General features: G+C 47.6%; 1 protein-coding gene and 1 long non-coding RNA gene across 7 annotated transcripts in view; one reads left to right on the top strand and one right to left on the bottom strand.

Annotated features, from left to right (window-relative positions):
- Positions 1 to 1232, top strand: part of LOC137443993 (uncharacterized) — a 48076-nt gene extending 46844 nt beyond the window's left edge. The window contains exon 4 of the long non-coding RNA XR_010988033.1: positions 587 to 1232. This is a non-coding gene — a long non-coding RNA (uncharacterized lncRNA). The remainder of the gene's footprint in view (positions 1 to 586) is intronic.
- The window catches only part of PEAK1 (pseudopodium enriched atypical kinase 1), a 157046-nt gene that overhangs the window by 68042 nt on the left and 67927 nt on the right, over positions 1 to 21077 (bottom strand). For 4 of the 6 annotated variants that reach the window (XM_068144264.1, XM_068144268.1, XM_068144267.1 and 1 more), the window contains exon 3: positions 7251 to 7342. The exons of 1 other annotated variant lie outside the window; for it this stretch is intronic. The gene's annotated coding sequence lies outside the window, so the exon portion shown is untranslated. Of the gene's footprint in view, positions 1 to 7250; positions 7343 to 14110; positions 14144 to 15623; positions 15714 to 21077 lie in introns of all 6 variants that reach the window. One more of the 6 variants, XM_068144265.1, reaches the window with a different exon arrangement.

Here is a 21077-nt window from a genome sequence, read left to right as displayed (position 1 = left end):
TGACAGACCAAAAGCCAGCCAGCCACTTCTGGATACCTGCTGTAGCTGACTCCATGTGAGATGCCACAGCTTTGCCCAGAGCAGTAGTTTTAGGAAAGATTCCCAAGGCTGCTTTTGCAGTGGGTGTACTGTGCCCACACTAACACTGGAACAATTTCCCCACCACACCATCTCTGATGTGTCCAAAGTAGGATTTCAGCCCGTGGTGGATGTAAGCCATGACAACTGTTTACTGTGGCATTTTGGCTGGTGCAGGTGGCTGAAGGAGGTTCTTCTTCCGTAGTCTTTACCGAAATCCATGCACTCATACAGACCCACACATCAAGCTTCCCATAAATATCTTCCCATATAATCAACACAACCCAGCTTTTAAATAAGCACTGTAAGTTTACAATTAAGTTAGTAACTTTGTAGACATGAGTGCACACAATTTAAGGAGGAGGGTAGAGTTCACAATGCGTGATATGAGCAGTTCACTTCCAAACCCAGTGCTAGAATTACCTTCAGCTTTCACAGAGACCCAAACTCTATCCCCCCAACCCCTTTGCCTATTTCTAATGTCTGTCTTCTTTTTTCCTCTCCTTAGACTGCTCATGTGCTTCATCTGATCAAAATTCTTTAAGGATGTCAAGGGGATGAATTCTGCATCACACTCAGAGCAATGCTAGACACTATTAGGTATTCACGGGATGCAGTAGCACTGACAGACAAGATGCAGAGGAACAAGACAAGATTAAACATTTTTTGCATTAACAAGAGGATGCTGTGAGTGGTTCAATTGTTCTAGTGTGAGTATTTTAAGTGAAGGACACTTCACTCTGTTTCTTCCAGGAACAAAGTATAAATACAGGCAATCAGGTATTTACCCAGGGCAGGCAGTAACATTTCTACCTAGTTTTTGCTTTTGCAACTTAAATGTCACTAGTGGTGTCCCCCAGGGATCAGTGCTGGGCCCTGTCCTCTTCAACATATTCATCGATGATCTGGATGAAGGGGTAGAGTCAGTCATCAGCAAGTTTGCAGATGACACAAAGTTGGGGGCAGATGTTAGTCAGTTAGAGGGTAGAAAGGCTCTGCAGAGGGACCTCGACCGACTGCTCAGATGGGCAGAGTCCAATGGGATGTCATTCAACAAGTCCAAGTGCCAGGTGCTGCACTTTGGCTAAGGCAATCCCATGCAGAGCTACAGGCTGGGGTCAGAGTGGCTGAGAGCTCCCAAACAGAGAGGGACCTGGGGGTGCTGATCGACAGCCACCTGAATATGAGCCAGCAGTGTGCCCAGGAGGGCCAATGGCATCCTGGCCTGCATTAGGAATAGTGTGGCCAGCAGGAGCAGGGAAGTCATTGTGCCCCTGTACTCTGCTTTGGTTAGGCCACACCTTGAGTCCTGTGTCCAGCTCTGGGCCCCTCAGTTTAAGAAGGACATCGAAACACTTGAAGGTGTTCAGAGAAGGGCAACAAGGCTGGGGAGAGGCCTTGAACACAGCCCTGTGAGGAGAGGCTGAGGGAGCTGGGATTGTTTAGCCTGGAGAAGAGGAGGCTCAGGGGAGACCTCATTGCCCTCTATAACTACCTGAAAGGTGGTTGTAGCCAGGAAGGGGTTGGTCTCTTCTCCCAGGCAACCAGCACCAGAACAAGGGGACACAGTCTCAAGCTGCGCCAGGGGAGGTTTAGACTCGAGGTGAGGAGGAAGTTCTTCACCGAGCGAGTCGTTCGTCATTGGAACGGGTTACCCAGGGAGGTGGTGGAGTCATCGACCCTGGAGGCGTTCAAGGGGAGATTGGACGTGGCACTTGGTGCCATGGTCTAGTCATGGGGTCTGTGTTGATAGGTTGGACTCGATGATCCTCGAGGTCCTTTCCAACCTAAGCGACACTGTGATACTGTGATGCATAAAAGAAAATGGTACTCTTAATAAACGTTAAACAAGTGCTGTAACAGAGAAGTAGGGAACACAGCAATGATCTGTGTGTTGTCTGCAGCCCTAAAGCCCCTAGGAGCCTACAGTCAGCAACAGACTGCCACTGCATTAAAGCGCAAGCACAGCTTCAAAGAAAGTATGGGTGCTCCATCACGTGCACTCAGAAGGAGACAGCCATGAAGCATTGCCTTACTCAATGTTATAAAAGTTCTTATAAATATTCATGTGCAGCATTTTTACCCTGAGCCTTAAATCATTTCTTCACAAAAAAAGGAATGGGGGGAAGGGGAGAGGAAGAAACTATTTTCCTCAGTTTTAAAGAGTTCATAGTTTCATAGTTTCATTCAGGGTTGGAAGGGACCACAAGGATCATCCAGTTCCAACCCCCCTGCCATGGGCAGGGACACCCTACACTAGATCAGCCTGGCCAGAGGCTCATCCAGCCTGCTCTTAAACACCTCCAGGGACGGGGCCTCGACCACCTCCCTGGACAACCCATTCCAGGGCTTCACCACTCTCATGGGGAAGAACCTCCTCCTCACCTCCAGCCTCAATCTCCCCACCTCCAGCTTCATTCCATTCCCCCTAGTCCTATCACTACCTGAGATCCTGAACAGTCCCTCCCCAGCCTTCCTGTAGGCCCCCTTCAGATACTGGAAGGCCACAATGAGGTCACCTGGGAGCCTTCTCTTCTCCAGACTGAACAGCCCCAATTCTTTCAGTCTGTCCTCATAGGAGAGGTGCTCCAGCCCTCTGATCATCAGATGATCATCAAGGCAAGAGAAAGACAAACTTGGGCACAAGTGCTCTATAAAATAGCACCAAACCCAGAAACTTAAGAACAAGAGAGTGCTTTCAGATAGGTTTGTGTTCTAGTTTCTTGTTTGTTTAATTACATCTGAAGTTTTAAAGTAGCTTGCTGGCATTAAATTAATGATTTTTTGATCATCTGAATTGCTTGAACATTGATAATTTCAATTTCTATGCCAGCTGCTTTCGAGAAACAACATTTTTCTGTTGCTCTGACATTTGTATGAAGACAGACTGGGTTGATTGCTCCACTGTCTAAGATAAACATCCCAGCACCAGATAAATAAGGCAGGGGATTGTGCAACTCGATCCATTGACACATGGCTGCTGGGAGCTAACACAGCCAGACTGAAATCCCATCACCCTACAAAAGCACTCCTTTGAAAGCGATATTCCCTGGCACACAGCCTCTTGATTAAGCCTGTGCGACCTAAAGTTTATCAATACTACTGTGAATTAATATAGATGACTGTAATGCATGCTGGCAACACAAAAGCCAAGTGGGTTGTGCTCAAAAGAGAAAAGATACTGCAAAACAGCTTTGGCATAACATTATAAACCTCATGTAAAAGCTACAAGATGTAGAGGAATAGCTGAGCTCCTCAGAACTCACACAAGCAGTGACATCAGTGAGGGACCAGCTTAGACCTGCCTCACTGCAATCCTTCCTCCAAGCCACACCAGTATAACTCTGCCATTCTCTTATCTACCCTTTTATTCCAGGACCATCACTTGTCCAAGGAACACGTTACACTATAGCTTAGGGAATGACTCCCTTTGCAGGAGCTTTTCAGATACCACACTTGGGATGTACCTGCTCATCTAAGATGCCATAGCTGGAAGGAAATAAAAAAAGGCTCTAAGGAGGTGCTTCTGAAGGTAGACCCAACTCTGTCACATGGACTTTAGCTGGCAAGTTGACACACTGCTGGCTAAACATGGTGATAAAGCAGTATTCACACCAGAAGAGGCTTATTGCCACAATATTTTGGCTTCCCTTGTGTGTCAGTCAAGTCAGATGTACCTGACTCTGCTCTAAGGGGTACTGGACAAGTCTCTGTAGGGTTATTTCAGGCACATACCATGTTTAGAAATAGCAAGAGCGATGAAAAGTGGTGCTGCCTCTTACTTCCCTCAGGAAAACTGCCTCTTGCAAATGCTTGTATCATTTTCATTATATCCTGTTTGATTTGTTTTACCATCTTGACTGGAACAATGGCTAAGACATAATAGAAAAAGATTTTTCCACAGGCTGGTTCTAATTACATTAAATCTCCAGTGAGATAGGACATTTAAATAAGAAACAACAACTGCAGAGTCTGAGATAATAACATACCAAGATAGTAGGCTTTTGGAGAGCACCATTAAAATGATGCATTAAACATTACAGTGCACTCCAATCATGTTTCAACACAAAAGCCATTCCTTCCGAGGCACACCGCCGCAGACAGAGGTGAGCAGTTACTGCAGTGTCAGCTCTCAGCAGCCAGAAAACACCACCCTCATGCTGGAAGTTACAGAGATCTTTGTAACACCAACTGCAGGACACCTCTGTGTGGGATGAAGCCGTTGGGTATGCAGGGGCAACTACAGGATAGAGCACTTCATGAGCCACAGGACAGAGTTGAGCCTTCAGTACTTTGCCGTAACTGAGCTTTCTTCTGATGTGCTTGGAAAGCAAAGCATGCCATCTTTGGATTGCTGAAACCACTCAAATAGGAACATGCTGAATGGAGACTGGGGCTATGTGGAGCAGAAACACAGTGAAACCTGTCACAGTCCCATCCTTTGTGTATAGAATAGAATAGACCAGACCAGGTTGGAAGAGACCTTCAAGATCATCACATCCAACCTATCATCCAACCCACCCAAACAACTAACCCATGCAACCAAGCACCCCATCAAGTCTCCTCCTGAACACCTCCAGTGATGGTGACTCCACCACCTCCCTGGGCAGCCCATTCCAATGGGCAATCACTCTCTTTGTGTAAAACTTCCGCCTGACCTCCAGCCTGAACCTCCCCTGGTGCAGCCTGAGACTGTGTCCTCTTGTTCTGGTGCTGGGTGCCTGGGAGAAGAGACCAACTTCTGCCTGTCTACAACCTCCCTTCAGGTAGTTGTAGACAGCAGTAAGGTCACCCCTGAGTCTCCTCTCCTCCAGGCTAAGCAACCCCAGCTCCCTCAGCCTCTCCTCACAGGGCTTGTGTTCCAAACCCCTCACCAACTTTGTTGCCCTTCTCTGGACTTGTTCCAGCAAGTCAACCTCCTTCCTAAACTGAGGGGCCCAGAACTGGACACAGGACTCAAGGTGTGGCCTAACCAGTGCAGTGTACAGGGGCAGAATGACCTCCCTGCTCCTGCTGGTCACACTGTTCCTGATGCAGGCCAGGATGCCATTGGCCCTCTTGGCTGCCTGGGCACACTGCAGGCTCATGTTCAGCCTACCATCAACCAGCAACCCAGGTCCCTCTCTGACTGGCTGCTCTCCAGCCACTCTGACCCCAGCCTGTAGCACTGCATGGGGTTGTTGTGGCTGATATGCAGAACCCGGCACTTGGATGTGTTATAAGCCACCACTCAGCTGTGTCTCCACCATTGGTGCTTATGCAGTAAATTCTGCTGCTGCAAACCAAACCTGAGAAAAGGGAACTCATGGAAAGGGAAGGAATTTAATTACTCCCCCATCATTTCCCTTTCCTTCGGCTAAGTGCCAGCCCAGGCTGAGGAGAAAGCAGCACTGGTGAGGCCACACCTTAAATACTTGGTTTAGTTTTGGGTCCCTCACTACAAAAAGGACACTGCAGGGCTGGAGTATGTCCAGACAAGGGCAACAAAGCTGGTGAAGGGACAGGAGAACTGGATGATCTTAAAAGACTCTTCCAGCCAAAATGATTCTGATTCCATGGTTCTCCAATGGAAGGAGAACAGTGCACCCATAGTTGCAGATAGTTACTAGACTAGACTCCCCATCAAACCACATGTAAGTGATTTGCTAGTGTATGGCTAGAGCTGAGACATATGTATGTTAAGCTGAGCAAGAGTAGGATTGGACTGCATCTTCGGAAGAAGTTCTTCGGTATGGGAGTGGTGGGACTCTGGAACAGGCTGCCCAGGGAGGCTGTGGATGCCTCTTCCCTGAGGGTGTTCAAAGCCAGGTTGGATGAGGCCTTGAGCCACCAAGTCTAGTTGTGAGGTGCCCCTGCCCATGGTGAGGAGGTTGGAGTAGATGATCTCTGAGGTCCCTTCCAACCTAAGCCATTCTGTGATTCTATGATCCATACAGCTCTGGCTGTCAGTTACCTAGCTGTTCAGCTGTTTCTCCACAGTTGTCAAACTTTCAGGGAAATTATCTAGACAGACTTATTTCCAGTCAATAACAGAGTCTGTGATTCTAAACTCTGTGTGTACAGAATATTAACTTCCACAGCAGCAGTTCAGGAAGTACAGCACTCTTCTCTAAATAGCAAGACACCTATATTAGCTCTCTATTAATAATGCAATTAAATAGACAAAAGAAAATGTGAAGTTTATTTCAGCACAAAAGAGTCATTTTCTTGTGTGCATATTCTGCCCTTCACTCCTGCAACGCTAGAAGTGCTCCGAGGCACAAATTACCTCTGCTTGTCTCGTGAACAAAGCCACAGCACCAAGGAATGACTGCTCACAAGCAGAAGGATGAGCAACAGCAGTTAAATGACCACACTTCAAAAATATTTTCTAAATGGAACTTGGAGATATCTGCACAGACACTGCTGGAGATGCCTGCCTGAACAGATACAAATCTGGAAAGAAAGTACAGACAGGTACAAAGTTAATCAGTAAGAGACACAGGCAGCTCTTGCTGCCTATGACTGCACTGGTTAGGCCACACCTCGAGTCCTGTGTCCAGTTCTGAGCCCCTCAGTTTAGGAAGGAGGTTGACTTGCTGGAGCACGTCCAGAGAAAGGCAACAAAGTTGGTGAGGGGTTTGGAACACAGCCCTGTGAGGAAAGACTGAGGGAGCTGGGGTTGCTTAGCCTGGAGGAGACTCAGGGGTGACCTTATTGCTGTCTACAACTACCTGAAGGGGGGTTGTAGACAGGCAGAGGTTGGTCTCTTCTCCCAGGCAGCCAGCACCAGAACAAGAGGACACAGTCTCAGGCTGCGCCAGGGGAGGTTCAGGCTGGAGGTCAGGAGGAAGTTTTACACAGAGAGAGTGATTGCCCATTGGAATGGGCTGCCCAGGGAGGTGGTGGAGTCGCCATCACTGGAGATGTTCAGGAGGAGACTTGACAGGGTGCTTGGTGCCATGGGTTAGTTGATTAGGTGGTGTTGGATGATAGGTTGGACATGATGATCTTGAAGGTCTCTTCCAACCTGGTCTGGTCTGGTCTATTCTATTCTATTTCATTTGCATTTAATAAAGAAAACCAATAGTTGATCAAGATGTACAGGTTAAATTCCTCCTTAACTCCCTTTAGGCTGTTATAAGGAAAGGCTAATGTACAAACATACACTAAAATAAGTTGAAGATGCTCACCTTCATGTAGCCTCACCACTTCCCTTGTGCTGGCTCTGTTGTTCTCCTGATACCTCTGAACAGATTCAACTCTCAAGCTGCAGCACATCCACCTGTGGATGGGGAGGAAAAGTTCTTCTGTCAGGTCAGCAAGTCAAGTGTGCTCAGCAATCTAAGCAGTAAGCACCATTAGGGGACACAGTCTCAAGCTGTGCCAGGGGAAATTTAGGCTGGAGGTGAGGAGAAAGTTCTTCACCGAGAGAGTCATTCGTCATTGGGATGTGCTGCCCAGGGAGGTGGTGGAGTCACAGTCCCTGGAGACGTTCCAGAGGAGACTGGACGTGGCACTTGGTGCTATGGTCTAGTCATGGGTCTGTGGTGACGATCCTCGAGGTCTCTTCCAACCTTAGTGATACTGTGACATATTCAGCCAGAGGCAACAATGTGCACGGCTAGAAGCAGCAGTGGAGTAGCTGCTGTAGCTCTGCACCCCAAGCAGTACTGCTCAGTGGGGATTTCAGCAGAGAAAGGACAGAATGTTCTCCATCGGCATCACACCCTACATCCAGATACTCTTCTGAGGCTCTTGGCCTCACACTGACCACCACATAGCACAAAATGCTTCCATTTGCTCCAGCCTGCCTTTCAAAAGAACACTTCAGTCATTTAAATCTACCAGAGCAGTCTGTCACATCTGCTGCAAGGCCCATATGAGCACCATTCTTCTGTCCAACAGATTCCCTGGGGCCAGGTGGTCTCCTTGGGAACTGTGATTGGCTCAGGTAATCACAAGAGACATGGCCTTCCTTTAGTAGTTGACTAGTGTACTTCAGGTGGGACTATGGACTATTACCTATTTACACATGCTCTTCAACTTACCATGGTAGTTGCCTTTTTCATTTCATTCCCCCCCCCACTCTCTAGCATGTGCCTTCCACACTGCATACCCTGAAATACCAGTGCATACTAAACAAAAGGCTGCCTCTTCCCCAAAGAGAGTAATCCTTTGAAAATTCACTAGTCTTGATCCTGAGCTGAAATAAAGGCTGATAACGAGAGAGGCTGCACAGGCCATGATGAGCTGAGCTCTGCAGAGAACAAGCAAGATGAGGCTAGGACACCCTTAAAGTCAACACCAGTTCTGCAGCGCTGGGAATCCAGCAGCAGGACAGAAAAATGTAGACCTTCTTCAATAAACTGGATTCCACAGATCACACTTTCAGTGCTGTATCCCATGGCTACTGAATTACTGAATCTTCATTGCCTGTTTTATGTCACATGCACTCCAGATTTGCTATCCAAGTTCACAGTATAACTAACTAAGGTTGGAAGAGACCTCGAGGATCATCGAGTCCAACCTATCAACACAGACCCCAGGACTAGACCATGGCACCAAGTGCCACGTCCAATCCCCTCTTGAACACCTCCAGGGACGGTGACTCCACCACCTCCCTGGGCAGCACATCCCAATGACGAACGACTCGCTCGGTGAAGAATTTCCTCCTCACCTCGAGCCTAAACTTCCCCTGGTGCAGCTTGAGACTGTGTCCCCTTGTTCTGGTGCTGGTTGCCTGGGAGAAGAGACCAACCCCTTCCTGGCTACAACCACCTTTCAGGTAGTTGTAGAGGGCAATGAGGTCTCCCCTGAGCCTCCTCTTCTGCAGGCTAAACAACCCCAGCTCCCTCAGCCTCTCCTCACAGGGCTGTGCTCAAGGCTTCTCCCCTTGCTGCCCTTCTCTGGACACCTTCAAGTGTTTCGATGTCCTTCTTAAACTGAGGGGCCCAGAACTGGACACAGGACTCAAGGTGCAGCCTAACCAATGCAGAGTACAGGGCACAATGACTTCCCTGCTCCTGCTGGCCACACTATTCCTAATGCAGGCCAGAATTCCTAACTACTATGCAGGCAGTTCCTTCCTACACAGGCTGGCTGTCTCTCCTTAAGACCAGGATTTACAGAGCATAGACTCCAAATTTTACAGAATCCACTGTGCTTTCTGAAGAGCCACCTTTGCTTCTCATCAGCTGAAATAACACTTTCTGGCCATGCCTCCTGGTGGGTTTTTCCCTTCCTTTTTTTCCTTGGAACTTGCAAGGCATAATTTCTCAGGCATACTCTAATGATGTTGATAATATTTATCAGCAGAGTTTCTCTCCCCGTTTGCCCCTCTTAAATTCTTCGAGATACAAGCATTTCTATGTCACAGGAAATGAGGACAACAGAAAGCTGCAGATCCCATGAATGTAAAAATTGTCTTGAAGGCATGGAACAATTCAGCCCTAATTACAGCCAGCTGGAGTCTGCTCTCTTTGCACTGATACTTCAATAATGAAGCAAATACTGATGCAAGACTGAAGTATGTCACTACCACTTGGATAGTCAAGGCTGATTTTTGTACCCATCACTGAAATCAACTCCAGTGGATATTATCAGCTAAAGTCATTGGAGGTGTTCAGGAGGAGACTTGCTGGGGTGCTTGGTGCCATGGGTTAGTTGTTTAGGTGGGTTGGATTGGTTGATGGGTTGGATGTGATGATCTTGAAGGTCTCTTCCAACCTGGTTTGGCTTATTCTAAATAAAGGTTTATTGTAAATAAAGCCTTGCAAATGGTTAAGACACAGTCACACAAGGCATAGGCAAGGGTTATTTTCCCTTCTGTGAGCTGGGTGGTATCTTTCCTTAGCTGCAGAAGAAATACCCATTAAAAAGGCTGAAGTCATAAATCTTGTTTAATATTTGTAAATTCCCTCATTTCAAGTCCTCAACTTAAATATGCTGAAGCCACAACACTGATGGAAGAAAATCACCCCCAAAGGGTCTGATAGGCATTACTGTAGTAACACACATTTATTTCTCAGACTATGCCAGCTCTGAAGTTGTGGGTTTGTGTTACTTCCCAAGTAAGCTTTATATGGGTGTTGAAACCAAGCAGTACTATGCCCAAAATTAAATATACTGACTTGACTGCCAATACTTACACTGAAACTTAAAGTGCAAAGATGGCACTTGAGAAGTCTGGAATGTTTGGAAGGCAAAGTTGGTAACACATCCCTTCTGTTTGCAGTGAAATACATTTTGAAATCATGAGATACCTGAGCTGTACTTGCGCAGAAAACAAACCTGCGAGAGGCAGCCAGTACACACGAGAGAAAGTTGTCATTCCCTGTTCTGTGTCCAGCAGTTTCCCCAAATAGGGGATTTTTCAGACAGATTCAGTCCCTCTGACTGGTTATTCAGCCAGTTAGTGCTGCATAGATAAGGAGAAAACATTTTGGCATAGAGTCATAGAATTACAGAATTGTTAGGGTTGGAAAAGACCTCAGAGATCATCCAGTTCCACCCCCCATGCCATGGGCAGGGACACCTCACACTACAGCAGGTTGCCCAGAGCCACATCCAGCCTGGCCTTAAAAACCTCCAGGGATGAGGCTCCCACCAGCTCCCTGGGCAACCCATTGCAGTGTCTCAACACCCTCCTGGGGAAGAACTTCTTCCTAACATCCAATCTGAATGTACCCATTTCTAGTTTTGCTCCATTCCCGTTAGTCCTATCACTACCTAACACCCTAAAAAGTCCCTCCCTAGCTTTTTTTGTAGCCCCCTCCAGATACTGGAAGGCCAAAGTAAGGTCTCCTTGGAGCCTTCTCTTCTGCAGACTGAATAGCCCCAACTCCCTCAGTCTGTCCTCATAGGGGAGGTGTTCCAGTCCTCTGATCATCCTCGTGGCCCTTCTCTGGACATACTCCAGCACCTCCAGCTCCTTCCTGTAACAGAGGCTCCAGAACTGGACACAATACTCCAGGTGGGGTCTCAGCAGAGTGGAGTATAGGGGGAGAATCACCTTCCTCAACCTGCTGGCTATGCTTCTCTTAATGCAGCCCATGATGTGATTTGCTTTCTGGGCTGCAAGTGCACACTGGTGGCTCCTGTTGAGCTTCTCATCCACCAGCACCCCCAGGTCCTTTTCTTCAGGGCTGCTCTCAAGCCAGTCACTGCCCAGCCTATATCGGTGCTTGGGATTGCCCCAACCCATATGCAGGACCTTGTGCTTGGTCTTGTTGAACCTCATGAGGCCATCATGGGCTCTCCTCCCCAGCCTGTCGAGGTCCCTCTGGATGCCATCCCTTCCCTACAGCCTGTCTGCTGCACCACACAGCTTGGTGTCATCAGCAAACCTGCTGAGGGTGCACTCAATGCCACTGTCCATGGCACCAACAAAGATGTCAAACAAAACTGGCCCCAGTACTGATCCCTGAGGGACTCCACTTGTCCCTGGCCTCCACTTGGACATGGACCCATTGACAGCCACTCTTTGGGTGTGGCCATCAAGCCAGTTCTTTATCCACTGAATGGTCCATCCATCAAACCCATGCTGCACCAGCTTGGAGACCAGGATGTCATGCAGGACACTGTCAAAAGCTTTGCTCAGGTCCAGGTAAATGATGTCAGTTGCTTGGGCTTCATCTATTAATGTTGTGACCTTGTCATAGAAGGCCACCAGGTTTGTCAGGCAGGATTTGCCCCTGGTGAAGCTGTGCTGATTGTGCCAAATCATCTCTTCATTATTCTTTTGCCTCAGCAGTGCCTCCAGGAGGATCTGCTCCATGATCTTACTAGGCACAGAGGTGAGACTGACTGGCCTATAGCTCTCTGAAGCACCCCTCTTTCTCCTCTTGAAAATGGGGGTTATGTTTCCCCTTTTCCAGTCCCTGGGGACCTGCCTGGACTGCCAGGACTTTTGGAAGATGATGGAGAGTGGTTTAACAACCTCATCCACCAGCTCCCTCAGCACCCGTGGGCGTATCCCATCGGGTCCCATGGACTTGAATACTTTCAGGTTCTTCAGATGGTCACAAACCTGACCTTCACTCACAATGGGCAGTTTCTTATTCCAGTCCCTGCCATTATCTTCCACTGTTCTGGGAGTGTGGCTGGAGCCCTTACCAGTGAAGACCGAGGTAGAGAAGTCATCAAGAACCTCAGCCTTCTCCATGTCACTTGTCACCAGTTCACCAGTTTCCTTTCTGAGGGGGCCCACACCTTCCCTAGGCTTCTTTTTACCATTAAGATACCTACAGAATTTTTTACTGCCTCCCTTGATCTCCCTGGCTAGATTTAATTCTAACTGATCTTTAGCTTTTCTAACCAGGTCACTTGATGCTTGGGCAGCTTCCTTATATGCTCCCCCTTCCAGCTGTCCTTTCTTCCGCTCCTTGTAGTTTCTTTTTGTGTGCCAGTGTGTCCAGGAGCTACTTGCTCATTCAGGAAGGTCTCTTAGCATTCTTTCCTGCTTGCCTCCTTATGTGCCTACTTTGCTCCTGAGCATGGACAAGGTGATCCTTGAATACTGACCAGCTGTCCTGGGCCCCTTTTCCCTCAAGAGTTTTTTCCCATGATATTTTGGCCAGCAGATCCCTGAAGTGATCAAAGTCTGCATGCCTAAAATCCAGGGTTGCAAGCTTGGGATATGTCCTCCTAGTTGCCCTGAGGATCTTAAATTCTATTGCTTCATGGTCACTGCAGCTAAGGTTATCACTGAGCCTCACATTGGTGACCAGCCCTTCCCTATTGGTCAGAACAAGGTCCAGCATAGCACCTTTTCTCATTGGTTCCTCTACCATTTGGAGGAGGAAGTTGTCATCTATGCATTCCAGGAACATCCTGGATTGCTGGAGCCTTGCTATGTTGTCCCTCCAGCAGATGTCAGGGTGGTTGAAATCCCCCACGAGGACCAGGGCCTGTGAGCGTGAAGCCACTTCTATTTGCCTGTGGAGTGCCTCATCTGCTTGGTTCTGCTGGTCAGGTGGCCTGTAGCAGAGCCCTACAGTAATATGACCTTCCCCTGTCTTCCCCTTAATCTTCACCCATATGGTCTCAACCAGTTCATCATCCTTGCTCAGGTGGAGCTCCACTGATTCCAGCTGGTCACTGACATAAAGAGCAACACCTCCTCCCCTGCCTGTCCTTCCTAAAGAGCTTGTACTCACTTATCCCTACATTCCAGTTGTGGGAATCATCCCACCAAGTTTCAGTATGCCCTTGCATTCCAGCAGACAGTGCCCTTAATTCATCCTGTTTGCTGCCCAAGCTGTGTGCATTTGCATTGAGGCACTTCAGCTGGGCTGGCTGTGCCACCCTCTTAGGCCCCTCGATTCCCTTGGGGTGCCCCAGTGCTTCACCCTTGTCTTGCCTCACAGCAACAAGTGGAGAGCCCTTGCTAGCACCGCATCCCTCTGCCTCTGGTGAGCTGCCCCCATGTTTGTCACAGGCAAGCATGAAATTAACAACTCCTTCCCCCTGTCACTGCTTTGTAATCAAGTTCCTGCAACTTTTATTTCTAGTTAGTAATTCAAGAAACCTACTGAGGAAAAAAATATTTCAACCTGTCAAAAATGTTCATAAAAGCAGCAATACACCACCCAAGGTGTTGGTAACAGACACTGAGAAACTGTAACTCATCAGTAATTGTCAGATCATCATAGTATCAGTCAGGGTTGGAAGGGACCACAAGGATCACCTAGTTCCAACCCCCCTGCCATGGCCAGGGACACCCCACACTAGATCAGCCTGGCCAGAGCCTCAGCCAGCCTGGCCTTAAACACCTCCAGGGACAGGGCCCCAACCACCTCCCTGGACAACCCATTCCAGGGCTTCACCACTCTCATGGGGAAGAACTTCCTCCTCACCTCCAGCCTGAATCTCCCCACCTCCAGCTTCATTCCATTCCCCCTAGTCCTATCACTACCTGAGATCCTGAGAAATCCCTCCCCAGCCTTCCTGTAGCCCCCTTCAGATACTGGAAGGCCACAATGAGGTCACCTCGGAGCCTTCTCTTCTGCAGATCTTGGGCAGGGCTCTAAGGAACAGAACCATCACGTACCTCAGCAGCACACTTGCAGCGTTCCTCAGAAATCTGGGTGGGGAGGCAAGAATCTAAAGAATCTGGATTAGAGATTCTTTTCATTTTGTGTTTCATTTGCCCTCAACACCTTATCTGCTATTGAAAAATAAACAGTCCCAGCTCTGTTTGCACACTGCCTAACATGCTCCTTCCGTAGGAAAAGTCTGAATTCGGTGAAATATCTTTGGAATGCCACTGTAAGGCAAATCACAGAGTCACCACAGTGCAAGTTAAAGTGTAACCAGCAGTTTGGCTCTGGACAAAGTGGTGGAACAAAAATAAAAGCTTCACACCAAACCAGATTAACTTGTGAAGGATGACATACACAATATGGCTGGAAAAGAGCAAGCTGGCTGTTTTGGGAGTTCTTTTGAAGTCTGTTAAACCCTCCACCTATTCACCTGTGAAGCACTTTAGCTTAAAATACATATATTCTAATGTTCATATTTAAGATGGTGATGATTGAGCTGAAGAAAAAAAATCCTGCTTTGTAAGAACAAAGGAAGAAAGACTGTCAGCAGCAACTGCTTCTGGAAGCATTTTCAGAGACTTGCATGGAAAAGAGTTAAGGGAGCTCATGTTTGAAAGGAGAAGCTGCATTCTGGACAACTTGCTAAGAAATCCTCCAGCATTCCAATTCTTTGTGTTAAAAAGCAAGACAAGAGGCAGGGGTGAAGGAAGCCACTGTATGAGGGGGGTGCTGTAGTCTGGGGGGTAACATGACTCTGCCCAGACCCTGGGGACAGCAGGGCTACCTGCATTCCAAGGAGCACCAGCAGCTCACAGTGCCTCAAACACATGCCTAGGTGACTGTGGGAAGGCCCTGGCTGTGCTGTAAGAAGTGAAGACCTCCTCTGTTAGCACAGCCTGCAGTGCTGCTATCTTAGCTCTGCTCCTCAGGTATATTTTTAGCTGTGCCTGCATTCTGTTCTCTCATGCCATCACTCGGCTCCTGATATCACCAGGCAGGCCAGAAGGATGAGATTTACATAAGTGCCAATATGCCACTTCCTAATAGGGATGGCATGGAGCTAATGCACTTGGATTTACAGACTGCAGCAAAAAAATAGCACTGAGACTGTAGGCTGCAGATCCTGAGTATCTGGACAGCACTTGAAAAAAGAAACCTTTTTATGGCAACTACATAGGTGATCTTTTCCAACTTAGTGAGAGTTACTCTTACTTGTAGAACACGACTCTTGCCTGCAGCAGGTTCAAGGGTGCTGATTATCTTTTTCAACTCCAGAACCTGATCATTTTCTTAATTAGCAGGATCTGATATGTATGCACTTTTTCTTGGCAAGACCACATCACATAATAATGGGCTAGAGAAAAATGAAAGGACCCAGCATGAAAACTACAATCTAATTATCGCCAACTGAACAGCTGATGAATGAAATGACAAAGAAAGAGACACGAATTTCACGTGATGAAAACTAAGGGAGGGTGAATTTGTTATGAATATTGAACAAATGATAATTGGAGACCTCACCTCTTATGCCCCTCTTATGCCTCCTCTTTATTGTTCCCACAACAAGCAGCCCACCATCTCATCACAACAAGAGCTTGAGAATGCCATATCCTGCAACAAAGATGTTTTGATGTACAACAAAGGAGCCAGCTCCAAATGAAGGGTGGTTTGGTTTGGAATGATTGCTTTACACATCTCTGAGATGATCTTTCCATTTTGTCTGCCCTGCTTATGTGAAGTTTCCAGGGACAGCCATGGCACCAGCATTAATTCAACAAGCACAAGGAGCAACCTCCTTTTATCAGAGGAACTGATAAGGCCAACACTTGTAACATACCTGTGATGGGACAGATTTCATAGGTCTTTTTCCTAAAGGAAAAAGAAGGGTAATGGAAGCTTGTGAAAAATCAGAGTTGCCCTATGGAAAGCACTGCACATAAGGATGCTTAATATTTTTGTCACTGTTTCCATTTTGAATCATGAGCTTCAGATATCTATTTTTTTGAAGTTTACCTCAACTGAGAAAACCTGGCTAGACCCAAAAAAATAGTAAGCCAGGTCTCCAAGGAAGAAGAAACTCTTTTCTTCACAGTATCACAGTATCACCAAGGTTGGAAGAGACCTCAAGGATCATCAAGTCCAACCTGTCACCACAGACCTCATGATTAGACCATGGCACCAAGTGCCACATCCAATCCCCTCTTGAACACCTCCAGGGATGGTGACTCCACCACCTCCCTGGGCAGCACATCCCAATGACGAACGACTCGCTCGGTGAAGAACTTTCTCCTCACCTCGAGTCTAAACCTCCTCTGGCACAGCTTGAGACTGTGTCCTCTTGTTCTGGTGCTGGTTGCCTGGGAGAAGAGACCAACCCCTTCCTGGCTACAACCACCCCTCAGGTAGTTGTAGAGGGCAATGAGGTCTCCCCTGAGCCTTCCCTTCTCCAGGCTAAACAACCCCAGCTCCCTCAGCCTCTCCCCATAGGGCTGTGCTCAAGGCCTCTCCCCAGCCTTGTTGCCCTTCTCTGGACACCTTCAAGTGTCTCGATGTCCTTCTTAAACTGAGGGGCCCAGAACTGGACACAGTACTCAAGGTGCAGCCTATCCAATGCAGAGTCCAGGGGCACAATGACTTCCCTGCTCCTGCTGGCCACACTATTCCTAATGCAGGCCAGGATGCCATTGGCCTTCTTAGTGCTCTCAACCTAGAAACATCCTGTATTCAGAATATTTCTCTACCCTTGAAATAGAGCTAAAATCTTAGGGTTTCAATATTTTTTATATATATATATATATATTTTATCAAAAGGAAGTTCAAATGTTGCCCTGATCTCTTCCTTGGTTGAGTAATACAATTCTGGGACTCCCACAACACTGATATTGAAGGAGCCAGACCGGGCTGGACACAAACCACATAGAACATTGTGCCTCTGCTCCCAATACATTTTCAAACTGTAAGCACAAATTAACTGGTACAGCAGCTGAAGTCTGGCAAACTGTTCAGGAGTGCACAAAGGAAATGCAGCATGGGAAGGTACAATTGTTAGAAAATATTTTTGTGGTTATTAACTTCAAAATACGTTGAAGCCAATGGCCCCTCCCTGCCTTCTGCAGGTACCTAGCTTTATCTACAGTATACATCAATCACACCAGACTCCAATGCCAGTATTTCATGTTCCTTCCTTGCTCTATGTGCCAAGTCGAAGAGAAGAAACAAAAGCTGCTGTTGTTCCTGGAAGAAAAGGATTCTGCAGGATTTGGTGGGCAGTTTCCTTTCATGCACACCCAGGCTTGCCTTCTGCACGAGGAGATAACCGCCGCGGACCTGTTCCCACTGCAGCGTCCTTCCACCGCAAAGCGTCCCCAGAGGAATGCGAGTGTGGGTGCTGCGTGTGGGAGCGGAGCTGGAGAGCAGGGTCACAGAAATCCTCTCCAACAGTAACCGACTGTGTGGCTGCAGAACTAGGCAGGCTGTCACACACAGCTTGTTCAGCTCCCTACAACCTCCCATTGTTACTGAGAAGGTGGCGACTTCCTCTTCATCGAATCTTTCCCCTTATTTCGGTCTTCCTTCCTGATGATAAATGCACCTTTTATTATTCTAACCAATTCAACATTACTTTTAGAAATTTTATCACTTGGATTTCACTCAGTGAGTCAAGTGGAAAAAATGTATTCTCATGCTGAGAGAAAACCCTCCCAATTCAAAATTCCTGAGCCAAGAGCACCTCCCATGCAACATCCTCCAGCTGTTCTCAGAAAGAATCTGTTCACATGGCACCCTCAATCAGCTTCCCACCTGGGCCACTCTGGAGCATCTCCAGCAGGAAGGATATCTGCGGAAATCAGCAGCCCCTGGCTCTTCTCATGCCTCCTCCTGCTCAGCTCACCCAGCACTTCCCCAACTACACAAACCTCCTGATGTTCAGCCTATTAAGATCTTCCTGTGCCAGCAGAGAAATCTATCACACAGCATTGTTATTTCTGTTCCAGGGCCACTGACTGTCACTTCTATCAGCTAAATAATAGTGATTTGAATACAGCAACAATTATGAGAACCTATTACCTCAGCTGAAGCCATTATCCCTGGTAGATTTACAGTCAGTGCTGTTCTGACAAAGGCTGGATGCATAAAGAAGTTGCCCTGACAGGCAGCAGTGTGCAAGGTAACAAACAAAACATCACCTTCCAGTTTTTAAAGATTTTTTTTTCTCTGAAATGATGACAATTGTAAACTCCTTGCATCTTCTCCTAACCTGGAGAATAAAAGACATGCTGAGGTGGTTCCTTAACAAGTATAAAGACTGGTGATTGAGCATTGCTTTTTAACGTGCTGTTAGTATTTCTGGGCTCTGAAGTGTCTTACAGATACCTGAAAGAACACTGAAGTGCCTTAGTTCCACAGCTTCTACAAAATAAGGACAGGGGAACTGGAATTGTTATTCTCTTGTTCTCATCACATGCATCAGGGAATGAGATCTATAGCAGTATGTGCACACACTCAAAGAAAGAACCACACTGGTAAGGATAGAAAAGAGAGAGAAAAACCCCAACCCAGTATTAAAAAGAGCACAGTAGATTTGAAAACTCAAAAGAAAAGGAACATTTTTCTCCTGAGCCCATTTCAAGCAAATGGAACCTGAAAGCCCTTTCTTCCTGCCACTACAAGCAGGAGAAATAAACACAATATATAAGCAACTCTGGCAGCAAAGCAGAAAACCTGTAAAGATGGGAAATCAGTTATGGAGAATCCCCACCACCTACTGACCAACTGATGCTTTGGCCAAGCTGAACATTTTAGGTTGGGAGGCTCCTCACTGCTGGCCTGGCTGTTCTCTCACAGGAGACATAGGGAGTCTTCATGCAGCATTCAGATAGGAACCACTACCTTAATGCTAAACCTCCTCCAAAATCCTGCCTTGAACTTTCACAGAAATTAGGACAGAATTAAGCAAGGAAGCCAACAATTACCCCATTAAAGTTTTATACAGTCTAAGTCAGGCAGGACCTACCCTTCCTAAATCCATGCTGGGATCAGGTCCAGCCAGCATGGATTTAGGAAGGGCAGGTCCTGCCTGATCAACCTGATGTCCTTCTACGATCAGGTGACTGCCTGGTGGATGTGGGGAGGCCTGTGGATGTGGTCTACCTGGACTTCAGCAAGGCCTTTGACACTGTCCCCCATAGCAAACTCCTGGCCAAGCTGTCAGCCCATGGCTTGGACGGGAGCGCACTGCACTGGGTTAGGAACTGGCTGGAGGCTGAGCCCAGAGAGTGGTGGCAGCCAGGCACCAGTGGTGTGCCCCAGGGATCAGTGCTGGGCCCTGTGCTCTTTAACATCTTCATTGATGATCTGGATGAGGGCATTGAGTCCATCATCAGTAAATTTGCTGATGACACCAAGCTGGGGGCAGGAGTTGATCTGCTGGAGGGTAGAGAGGCTCTGCAGAGGGACCTCGACAGGCTGGACAGATGGGCAGAGGCCAAGGGCAGGAGATTGAACACATCAAAGTGCCAGGTTCTGCACATTGGTCACAGCAACCCCAGGCAGAGCTACAGGCTAGGGTCAGAGTGGCTGGAGAGCAGCCAGGCAGAGAGGGACCTGGGGGTGCTGGTTGATGGTAGGCTGAACATGAGCCTGCAGTGTGCCCAGGCAGCCAGGAGGGCCAATGGCTTCCTGGCCTGCATCAAGAACTGTGTGGCCAGCAGGAGCAGGGAGGTCATTCTGCCCCTGTACACTGCACTGGTTAGGCCACACCTCGAGTCCTGTGTCCAGTTCTGGGCCCCTCAGTTTAGAAAGGAGGTTGACTTGCTGGAGCATGTCCAGAGAAGGGCAACAAAGTTGGTGAGGGGCTTGGAACACAGCCCTGTGAGGAGAGGCTGAGGGAGCTGGGGCTGCTTAGCCTGGAGAAGAGGAGACTCAGGGGTGACCTTATTGCTCTCTACAACTACCTGAAGGGGGGTTGTAGACAAGCAGAGGTTGGTCTCTTCTCCCAGGCAGCCAGCACCAGAACAAGAGGACACAGTCTCAGGCTGCGCCAGGGGAGGTTCAGGCTGGAGGTCAGGAGGAAGTTTTACACAGAGAGAGTGATTGCCCATTGGAATGGGCTGCCTGGGGAGGTGGTGGAGTCGCCATCACTGGAGGTTTTCAGAAGGAGACTTGACAGGGTGCTTGATTGCATGGGTTAGTTGGTTGGGTGGTGTTGGATGATAGGTTGGACGTGATGATCTTGAAGGTCTCTTCCAACCTGATTTATTCTATTCTATTCTATTCTATTCTATTCTATTCTATTCTATTCTATTCTAAGACACCTGGATGCAATAAATGGCCTGGTAGAGGAGAAAAAGCTATACCCCTGAGGTTCAGAAATGCAGTTTGAATGTGGCAACCGAAAGGCACACAGGTCACTGCCAGACCTGCTCCACCTGCCTCCATAAAAAGGAAAATCTCACCAAAAATTAACATTTTAAAAATTGTAGCAAACAAAACCACAATAGCTAGAAAACTCCTCCTTTTATTCATGCCCAAAGGAAGAAACCTGGAGATATGTAAATTTTGAGATGCAGTTACATTGTGTGGAAATTCCTACCTCCCCTTAAACCTTCTCATTTTAGTGGCTAGTTACATTTCACCTGCTTTTGCCAAGGGATAGAGCCTACAATTGGCTAGCTAGGAGAAGCCAAGGTCATTCTACCCCCACTTCAACTAGAAAAAATACCACATTGGTGTATTCCTGACTAATACATTGATCTGAAGAAGACATAGTACAGGTCTCAGGTAAACGATAAAAGACGATAAAAACGATAGGAGGAAGTTCTATACAGAGAGAGTGATTGCCCATTGGAATGGGCTGCCTGGGGAGGTGGTGGAGTCACCATCATTGGAGGTGTTCAGGAGGAGACTTGATGGGGTACTTAGTGCCATGGGTTAGCTGTTTGGGTGGGTTGGATTGGTTGATGGGTTGGACACAAT

Source organism: Melanerpes formicivorus, unplaced genomic scaffold, assembly GCF_026170545.1.
Source record: "Melanerpes formicivorus ecotype bairdi unplaced genomic scaffold, bMelFor1.0.p_v2 SCAF_10, whole genome shotgun sequence".
Taxonomy (NCBI): domain Eukaryota; kingdom Metazoa; phylum Chordata; class Aves; order Piciformes; family Picidae; genus Melanerpes; species Melanerpes formicivorus.
The sequence above is the reverse complement of the archived record's forward strand: the minus strand, read 5'-3'. Positions and strand labels throughout refer to the sequence as shown.